Below are 8,971 nucleotides of genomic sequence, written 5' to 3' on the forward strand. Positions count from 1 at the left end.
TTTTTTTTTTTTTTTTTTTTTTTTTTTTGAGATGGAGTCTCTCTCTGTCTCCCAGGCTAGAGCACAGTGGCATGATCTCGGCTCACTGCAACCTCTGCCTCCCAAGTTCAAGCGATTCTCCTACCTCAGCCTCCCGAGTAGCTGGGATTACAGGCGCCCACCACCACGCCTGGCTAATTTTTGAATTTTTAGTAGAGACAGGGTTTCACCATGTTGGCCAGGCTGGTCACAAACTCCTGACCTCAGGTGATCTGCCCGCCTCGGCCTCCCAAAGTGCTGGGATTACAGGTGTCAGCCACAGCACCCTGCCAGTTGTGTACATTTGATAGGCTTCCTTCTTTCTCTCTCTTCCCCACTCCCCTCCCCGCATCTCCTTATGAGGATTCCCAAGTAAACCCTTGCATGGGAATCCTTGTTCCAGGATCTGCTTTTAGGGAACCCAAACTCTGAGGCTCTTCCCCAGCCATGTGGCTTGGTCCCCAGGGACTGTTCTGGAGAGGCTTTGGTTTTTATTCTCAGCTGGGCAATGTGTAATATGCTTATCTGCCCCCTGCAGGCAAAGCCCAGCCCAGACTCCACCCTAGGGTCTAATTTCTGTCCCTACAGATATCCTTCATCTCCCCTCTCAGCTTTCCTGTGTCTAAACTGAAACAGTTCCTCCTTTGTCCTTTCTTTGTTTCTAACCATTTCTGAGTGGCTGGGGTATGTAGAAAATATACTAAGGCTAAATCGCACTTACCCAGCCCCTCTTCCATGCCAGGTACTATGGCAGGTGCTTCATCCCAGGAGCCCCTAGACCCTCACAACCGCCCCATGAGGTAGGTTCTCTGACTATCCCCAGTTTACAAATGAGGAAACTGAGGCTCAGAGGAGGCCTCTTGCCCGGGGTCTCACAGCTGTTTGGCAGCTGAGTTGGCATCCGGAGCTGAGTCCTGGTTCTGGCCACCCTGCATTGAATTAGCCAGGGCAGAGAGGTCACTGAAAGAGTGCCCCAAAGGAAGCCGAGACACCTGAGCTCAATTCTGTGTCCTCCTGTCACACGCTGTGGGACCTTGACAGTTCACTTTATTGTCCATGCATGCCTCAGTTTCCCCATTTGTTAAACAGGAAGGTGCAGAGAGGGGCCTCTAAAGACCTCCCAGCCTTTTTCCTCTTGTTCTTCCTCAGGGAGGGAGCACAGTGTTATAAAGACTTCAGGTCCACAGTCCAAGCAGGGCTTCTTGGACTGTGGACCTGAAGTCGGCCTGTAATTATCTCGGGTTACTTTGTTTGAAGACGTTGCCTGGCTTTTCCCCAAATCCTACCAAATACATCTGCAGCTTTTCCTTCTCCTTCACCCAGGTTTAAAATATCTCTCGCGCTTCATTATTACAAAGAATTTAATGATGAGCAGCAAATACGAAAATCTCCATGTAAACTTCCTCCTCTGGACTCTTTGTTTGTTTGTTTGTTTGAGACTGAGTCTTGCTCTATCACCCAAGCTGGAGTGCAGTGGTGTGATCTCGGCTCCCTGCAACCTCCGCCTCCTGGGTTCAAGTGATTCTCGTGCCTCAGCCTCTCAAGTAGCTGGGATTACAGGCACCCACCACCACACCCAGCTAATTTTTGTATTTTTAGTAGAGTCGGGGTTTCATTATATTGGCCAGGCTGGTCTCAAACTCTTGACCTCAAGTGATCCGCCCCCCTCGGACTCCCAAAGTGCTAGAATTACAGGCATGAGCCACCGCACCCGGCCTCTCCTCTGGACTTTTAACATACGTATTCTAGACCTCAACCTTGCCCACCATAGTTTGTACTTCCCCTGAGCAACGTAACCTAGGTGAGGTTAAAGGTGAGGACCTCCAAGTTAAACCACCTGGATTCAAACCCCAGCTCCAACACACTAGCTGTATGACCTTGGGCAAGTCACTAGAATTCTCTGTGCCTCAATTTCTGGATCTATGAGACAATGAGGGCAATAAAGGTACCCACCTGGCAGGGGTGTTGTGGTGACTAAGTGAGTTCATGTATATACAGTGCTTTCTCAGTGCTAGCTATTATTCTTAATGGGGTCACCCTGTGGTTCAAGTCCCTTAAGTCTGAGAAAATGTGGTCTCTCCTTGGTGAATCAACTTATCTGTGTTGGACATTGCAAGAAGGCTGGGGAGTAATGTAAACAGACCTAACTAAATATTACATAAAGGCCAGGCACAGTGGCTCACATTTGTAATCCCAGCACTTTGGGAGGCTGAGATGGGTGGATCACTTGAGGTCAGGAGTTTGAGACCAGCCTGGCCAACATGGTAAAAACGCCGTCTCTACTAAAAATACAAAAACTAGCCAGGTATAGTGATGCACACCTGTAGTCCCAGCTACTCAGAAGGCTGAGGCACAAGAATTACTTGAACCCGGGAGGGTTGCAGTGAGCCGAGATCTCCAGCCTGGGTGACGGAGTGAGACTTTGTCTCAACAACAACAAAAATCTTTTAAAAATTAAATAAATAAATATTATATAAAACAAAATCTAGGGAAAATCCCTTAGTAGGGGGTCACAGGTTAAGATGACTGGAAGAAAGCTATAATCACCCGGAAATGATTGCACAAAAGAATGGGCTTCCTTGTTTAGGGACAGCCAGAGGGTATGTGCTGTGGGAACCATTTGGGGAGCAAATGAGCAGCTGAACTATTTACTTCTGACCTCCAAAGGGCCCACAGTGACCAATTCCCTTCCCCCTGAAGACCTGGAATGTTTTACCCTAGGAAGTCTGCATGGGACGCTGACCTGCTCCAATGCTCTAGTAACATTGATCCCAAATCACCTGGGGCCTGGGGCAGTGCTCCCCAGCTTCTAAATTCCCACCCTGGAAGCCCCAGGTGGTTGACTTCCATCCCCCAGGCTGTACCCTCTCTGTCCTGACCCTTCACCACCTTGTATTAAGCTCATCTATGTCCATATTATCATCCCTCTGAGCCAAGGACTACTCATCTCTGTCTCCCACACGGTGCCAAACACTCAGCATATAGTAGGTGCTCAGTAAATACTGGCCTGCTGGGGCCAGGCACAGTAGCTCACACCTGTAATCCAGCACTTTGGCATGCCGAGGTAGGCAGATTGCCTGAACTCAGGAGTTCAAGACTAGCCTGGGCAACATGGTGAAACCCCATCTCTCCTAAAAATACAAAAACTAGCCAGGCATGGTGGCACGCACCTCTAATCCCAGCTACTCAGGAGGCTGAGGCAGGAGAATCGCTTGAACACAGGAGGCAAAGTTTGCAGTGAGCCGAGATCGCACCACTGCACTCCAGCCTGAGTGACAGAGTGAGACTCCGTCTCAAAGATATATATATATACCGGCCCACTGAAAAGGGATTTGGATAGGAGGGGCCCAGGCCTGGCTCCTGTCACTGCCCTGGACAGGTCACCTAACCCCTCTTGCTTGTCATAAACCAGGGAAGCCAGCAGCACAGGGAGGCTAAGATGCCCTCACTCAGACTGATTCATACAATGCCAGCAATGAAAGAAACTCAACCCCTTGTCCTGAGAGTAGGCTTACTCCCTTCTCTGATTATCTGCTTCCCAAGTGCGATGCCTGCAATGCGGGCCAGAGGAAGGAAGTGGCCAGGCCTTTGGCAGGCACATTTCTCCATGAGCATTGGTAATGGGTATCTGGATTAACACATCAGTCCATCTAACCACCCCCCACAGGATTCCTCTTCCTCAGCTGACCTCCCAGGCTTCTGAACCTGCAATTTTAATAAAATCATTGTCATAATCACAGCCGTTGTAACTGATGTACATAGCTTTCTCTGTTCCAGGCGAAGTGAGGAACAGTGAAAACTATGTATAATAATTTGGAGTGACGCAATCAATTTTAGCGTGTTCAAAGTTCTGAGAAGTCTTGCGCAAAAGCAATCTGTTTAGTGTTATGTAAACTAGCATAACCTGATTTATTTGACAATGGGATAATTTTTCATAGAATATCTGTTAACATGCCACAGAGTTCTTTTAAACATATTTAGGAAACTGGGCCTGGAGGAAGGAAAAGCGTAAGTGTTTATTGCATGTCTATAACTGGCTCTGTGCCAGATACATGGCATGCATTTTCTCAGGTAATCTTCACAATAGCCTCTGAAAGAGATGGAACTGTCCCTCTATTAGTACTCTAGAAATGAGAATTGGCTCTGACAAGCGAGGTGGTCTTCCCAAGAACACGAGCCTAGCTAGAGTCTCTTGTTGCCTTTCTACAGCAAACCTGCATTTGAATTTTCCTCTGCTGTGGCTCCTTCTAGTTCCTGTTTATTACAGAGCCCATGATTCTGGGAGGGAGAATGGGAAAAAGATCAGCCTACCACTCTGACATCATTGAGAGTTTGGATTTGCAAAGCAGGCAACGTAAACTCCTGTCTTGCAATTTAAGCATAAATGTGTTCAATTTGGCCTCAGTTTCCTCATCTATAACATAGAACTGGAGTGGGAGTAGGAAAGCACGGTTAGAAAGATGTAGCTAAATGGTCTCTCTGTCCCTCCACAGCATGTACATTGTGGGCTTATGATTCCGAATCTCTGGGCCTGCAATTTGGACATACTGCCACCAGGGGGCGATCTGGACTGGGATTATAGCCATGGCAGGCTCATCTACTGTATCCTGGGTTAAAGCATCCTAAATTGATTTTATTGGTGTTCCCTTGAGTGGTACACGGATATTACTGAAATTATGAAGATGGTTTTCAGTCACAGTGGGCAAATGAGGCCCTGCATGAATTGAAGTGTGACCAATTTTTTTCACTACATGAATTAATGCTTACTTACTACCTGGCCTCTGTGCCTCCTTGAAATTTAAGAATCATTGTGAATTCCACTATCTAGGGACCTCAGGAACATGAAGAACAAGGAATGCTATTGGGAACCACGCCAGTGAAATAAAAGACCTTCTTTAAGTTAAAAAAAATCTATGTATATTTTATTTACTTTGCCAAGATTACAGTTTTTCTCTCTCTAGAATATTCAATGTTTAATTAAAAAGGGCTCCTCTTTCTGAGGATGAATCTTTAACTGAGACAAAGTCATAAAACATGAGACATTTGTTCCCTTATGTCAACATTGAAATTGCTCATTTAACTTTAGATCAGCTCACCAACACCGTGTTTCTCAGACACTCTTGCTAGCATCTTAGTTATCTCATCAGAAAGCATTTTGGCAGCTCTCTCTTGTAAAGCTGCTTCTGAAAAGTACTAAATTAAATGTAATGTAAAGTTGGATTTCTGTGGCATTCTTCCCATTCACCTTCCATACTCATACCCATAAGCAATGGACTGGTTTTGTGTGTCCCTTTTGAAGGCTACATCAACAGTACATTTCCTGCTGTAGGGGTTGTTCTGCAGATTGTCATTTTCACCCGCCATGATGTATTGTGAGATCTTCCCATGCTGATACATGCAGATGTGGTTCATTTCTTTCCACTGCCATAGATCATCTCATTTGTCCATTGTCCAGCTAAAAAGCATTTAGGTTGTTTTACTTTTTTTTTTTTTTTTTTTTTTTTTTTTTTTTGAGATGGAGTCTCCCTCAGTCGCCCAGGCTGGAGTGCAGTGGCATGATCTTGGCTCACTGCAACCTCCACCTCCTGGGTTCAAGTGATTCTCCTGCCTCAGCCTCCAAGTAGCTGGGACTACAGGCACCCGCCACCATGTCCAGCTAATTTTTTTGAATTTTTAGTGGAGACACGGTTTCACCATGTTGGCCAGGCTATTCTCAAACCCCTGACCACAAATGATTTGCCCACCTCAGCTTCCCAAAGTGCTGGAATCACAAGCATGAGCCACTGCACCCAGCCAAGAACAAGATCTTTTAATACTTGCCAGGTTGTTTTCCTATTGTAAACTACGCTGCAATGGAGATCTTTGCACGCACTCCTTATATACATGTTCAAGGGTTTCTCTAGGCTATGTAGAAATGGAAATTGTAGGTTGTAGGATATAATTTCAATTTTGCTAAATACTCACCCACTGCTCTTGGCTCATAATTCATCAAGTGTACGAAAGTTTCCATTTCCCTCATTCTCATCTACACTTGCGTTTTAATTTTCGCCAACCTGATGGATTGTTTTCATTTGCATCTCTGATTATTGGGGATAATGAGCATCTTTTCAACTCTTCTGTGTGGCTTCTTTAGTCATTAACTCTTTATGTCCCAGCCAGACTGTAAATTCCTAGAAGGAAGGTTGGAGTCTCAAATGTAAGGTCCTCACAGAGGACAGCCCTGTCCAGGCATAGACTGTCTGTTTCCTACCTCACCTCTGTGCTCCTCCTTGGAGCCCTACCTTCCAAGCTTAACGAGCTACCTGCAGCTTGCCAAATACATCATGATGCAGTTTCATGCATACCATGCCCTCTGTCTGGAATGTTGTGCCTCTTCCAGTCCACCTGAACATCCTTACTCATGTTCCATGATTCATCTCAAGAGCCATCTCCTCTATATGAAGCCTACAGTATGACCGGCACCCCACTCCATCCCAGGCAGAGCTAACCACGTTCTCCTTTGTGCTTCTGCTGGCTCCACGTGAACATCTCACGCCTGTGTAAGACTTCTGAGCATCTGTGTACCGATGTATCTGTCTCCCCACCATATTCTGAACTCTTTGAGGACAGGCACCATGTCTTATTTATTTTTGCACGTCCAGCTCAGTGATCAGGGCTCGGCAGGGGTATATCATGGGTAGATAAGTCTCTAAGCCAGCTTCTTCCACATCAATCTCCTGCAGACTGCAAAGCTCTGAGGTCTGGACTGTATTGCATTCATACTGCATATTGCATATGCATGTTGCATATTGCATATGCATGTTGCATATGCATATTGCATATTGCATATGCATGTTGCATACTGCATGTTGCATATGCATGTTGCATACTGCATGTTGCATATTGCATGTTGCATACTGCATGTTGCATATGCATGTTGCATACTGCATGTTGCATATTGCGTGTTGCATACTGCATGTTGCATATTGCGTGTTGCATATGCATGTTGCATATTGCGTGCTGCATATTGCATGTTGCATATTGCGTGTTGCATATTGCGTGTTGCATATTGCGTGTTGCATATGCGTGTTGCATATTGCGTGTTGCATATTGCGTGTTGCATATTGCACGTTGCATATGCGTGTTGCATATTGCATGTTGCATATGGCGTGTTGCATATGGCGTGTTGCATATTGCATGTTGCATATGGCGTGTTGCATATTGCATGTTGCATATGGCGTGTTGCATATTGCATGTTGCATATGCATGTTGCATATTGTATTGCATTCATATTGCTGTTTTCACCGTGCCTAATAGGGCTGAGTGTTTGTTGTTCTCAGTCAACAGGCACCACAAACACTCAGCCCTGTTAGGCACTGCACTGTCATACTACGTACACTGCAGTACAATTGACTGATAGAGTAGAAGTGGCTTTGGGTAGAAATTCCTGGGTTTGCACCCCAGCTTCCTATGCATATAATCTTGTACAATTTCCTTGGCCTCTCCAAGCCTCAGTTTCCTCACCTTCATAAAGGGAATGATAACATTTTTGAGGACTGGTATAAGGATGAAATACAGTTGCGTATATAAACCATGTGGCACATAATCATTTGCCACGTTATCATTTCTATGTCAGAACAGCACAGAGTCTGCTTTAGCCACAAGACTTTGGGTGGCTCATTTTTTCAGGTGTCACATGTGATGGGCACATAGTAGTTAATAAAGACAAAGTCTAGTGTTTCCAGTGCTCAGAACAGTGTCTTGCAGAAACTAAGTACCCAGTAAAGAAGTTGAACTGAACTCTGCACTTTGCACATAATTAGGTACTTGACAAATATTAAATCAAGTCAGATTCACTTCCCCGTATTGCATTCCGATCCAATCCTACCTTTAAGTCATTCCCGGATGGGCACAGTGGCTCACGCCTGTAATCCCAGCACTTTGGGAGGCCAAGGCGGGTGGATCACTTGAGGTCAGGAATTCGAGACCAGCCTGGCCAACACAGCGAAACCTCGTCTCTACTAAAAATACAAAAATTAGCTGGGCATGGTGGCACACGCCTGTAATCCCAGCTACTCAGGAGGCTGAGGCAGGAGAATAGCTTAAACCCAGAAGGCGGAGGTTACAGTGAGCCAAGATCACACCACGGCACTCCAGCCTGGACAACAGAGCCAGATTCCATCTCAAAAAAAAAAAAAAAAAAAAAAACAAAGAAAAAAAGTAAATAAGTCATTCCCTTCTGTGGGAGGAGGGGCAGCTGAGGGAGAAGTGGGAACATGTCTCCTCTTCTCCTGGTAGTGATTTTGATTCTTCCTCTCGCTTTTGATCTTTCAAAAGCAAGATGACCACCAGGACAAACTATTATTTTGAGGTCGCCAATGAACCATTCCTGCATACAGTAATACTCTTATGTATTCCCCTCTCACAAAGTCTGGGCTTGGCCATATGTCTCTTTGGACACAGGGACATTGACAAGCCAGTGCAAGGCTTGATAAACAATTGCACATTGAATCTTGTCCCCTGAGATGGCTCCTTCTTGAAACCCAGTTCCCGTTCCAAAAGAAGCTCAAGTGAGCCACGAAGAGAGGCCCCACGAGAGAGAGTGATGATCAGCCAGCCCCCCACTGTGGTTCTCATCCCAGCTGAGGCACTAGGCGTGGGAGAGGAGCAGACGTCTTCACCGCAGATGTTATACAGAACAGAAATGAGCTGTACCTCCTGAGCCCTGCCTAAATTGCTCAATCATGAGCAAATTAAGGATCATGTCGTTTTAAGCCCACAAGTTTTGGTGGTGTTTTGGAACACAGCAAATAATAAATAACCCATGGGTAGAGCACGGTCTGAGGGTGCAAGTCAGTGATCTGGGGGTGGAGTGTGCAGCGGGCTTAGAGGCTCATCAGGTGAAAAGCTTCAGGATCAACTGCAAAACAGAACTGCCTGACCTAGAACCCATTATCTGGGGACTCTTCCCTGG

Source organism: Pongo pygmaeus, chromosome 23, assembly GCF_028885625.2.
Source record: "Pongo pygmaeus isolate AG05252 chromosome 23, NHGRI_mPonPyg2-v2.0_pri, whole genome shotgun sequence".
NCBI lineage: Eukaryota > Metazoa > Chordata > Mammalia > Primates > Hominidae > Pongo > Pongo pygmaeus.